The sequence below is a fragment of the Notothenia coriiceps genome, unplaced genomic scaffold (assembly GCF_000735185.1).
Source record: "Notothenia coriiceps isolate Sejong01 unplaced genomic scaffold, NC01 NC01_scaffold00028460, whole genome shotgun sequence".
In the NCBI taxonomy this organism is placed as follows: domain Eukaryota; kingdom Metazoa; phylum Chordata; class Actinopteri; order Perciformes; family Nototheniidae; genus Notothenia; species Notothenia coriiceps.
The window spans coordinates 1-1,697 of record NW_011361161.1 but is presented as its reverse complement, the minus strand read 5'-3'; the positions used below and the strand labels follow the sequence as shown (position 1 = coordinate 1,697).

At 44.8% G+C, this 1,697-nt stretch overlaps 1 long non-coding RNA gene across 1 annotated transcript; it reads left to right on the top strand.

Annotated features, from left to right (window-relative positions):
- The first annotated feature begins 484 nt into the window (after positions 1–484).
- Positions 485–1,201, top strand: LOC104958237 (uncharacterized). Its single transcript, XR_799740.1, has 3 exons — positions 485–915; positions 989–1,042; positions 1,128–1,201. It is a non-coding gene; the product is annotated as an uncharacterized lncRNA (long non-coding RNA).
- The last annotated feature ends 496 nt before the right edge of the window (positions 1,202–1,697 follow it).

Genomic DNA, 1,697 nt, shown 5'->3' with positions numbered 1-1,697 from the left:
CGGGATAACAAATCCCTGAAGGCCTCCTTCTTCAGTCGGACGGCTTCCCTGACCACCGGTGTCCACCAGGAGGTTCGAGGGTTACCGCCCCTTGAGGCACCTAGGACCTTGAGACCACAGCTCCCCGCCGCGGCTTCGGCAATAGAGGCTTTGAACACTGACCACTCTGGTTCAATGTCCCCAACCTCCACAGGAATGCCCGAAAAGCTCCGCCGGAGGTGTGAGTTGAAGGCCTCCTGAACTTGGGCCTCCTCCAGACGTTCCCAGTTCACCCGAACTACACGTTTGGGCTTACCAGGTCTATCCAGAGGCTTCCTCTGCCACTCGACCCAACTCACCACCAGATGGTGATCAGTTGACAACTCCACCCCTCTCTTTACCCGAGTGTCCAAAACATACGGCCTCAGGTCCGATGATACGATAACAAAATCGATCATGGACCTTCTGCCTAGGGTGCTCTGGTACCACGTACACTTATGAGCATCCTTATGTTCGAACATGGTCATGAGGCATGAGATAAGGAGTTCAAAATTAAAGATTTCACTAGGTTTAAATGATATATAATCTCTTATTCTTGTTGGACTGAGACTTGATGTAATTCAGTAAAACGACATTGTTCACAGAGTGGAGTAAAACACCTTTTATTACATCACTTCCATCAATTACTTTCATCAACATTTGTGTTGTAACACAGCATTGAATCTGGTTCTTCCAGTTAGACTGCAGCTGAATGGTTTGTGTCTTTGGAGAAGCTGTTGACTCATTTCTTTGTGTCCAACGCCTCTGTTCCTTAGGACTGTGGGTGAACCTGTCCCTGTTCCCCATCATGGCGGGCCTGGCTCTCTGCACAGCCACGGAGATGAGCTTCAACATGATTGGCTTCTCTGCGGCGCTCTCCACCAACATCATGGACTGGTAATGCAGCACTCAACAGAACCATCCCACAGCAGTGGGATGCTTTATATGCCTTATGTTTCTCCAATTTCAGTTTGCAGAACGTATTCTCCAAAAAGCTGCTAAGTGGAGACGGATACAAGTTCAGGTAAAAATATGTGAACCCTCCTATTTCCAGCAGTGAAATAATTTTTTCTTGACACATTTAGAATAAAAATTCTGACTTATTTCAGCCCTCCGGAGCTGCAGTTTTATACCAGTGCCGCAGCTGTCATCATGCTTATACCTGCCTGGCTTTTTGTCTTGGTAGGTCAACACACACGCACGCACGCACGCACGCACGCACACTACAATTATTGCTTAACTGAATTATTGCAAGTGTATTTATAGTGAGTTATATACCTAAAGTCTGAAGCTATTTTTGGCATTGAGTTTTGCCCTATTATTGTTTTGTGGTTTTCAATTTCCTGTATAGTGTGTTATATCAAATCAAATCAAGTTTTATAGCACATTAATAAACGATTTTTGGTTGAGCCAAAGTGCTGTACATATAATAAAAATAGCCTACAGTAGAGACACTTTACAGCTAATACAACAGCACAGATTGTTCAGAATATCAGTATGAGAAAAAACGACACCCTCTGTCCTTAGACCCTCACATCGTACAAGGAAAAACTTCCAGAGAAAACCCACAGTTTAAAGGGACAAAATGGGAGAAACCGAGGAGGGATCCCTCTCCCAGGACGGACAGACGTGCAATAGATGCCGTGTGTAAATTGAAGATATAATACATTTTACAGCAT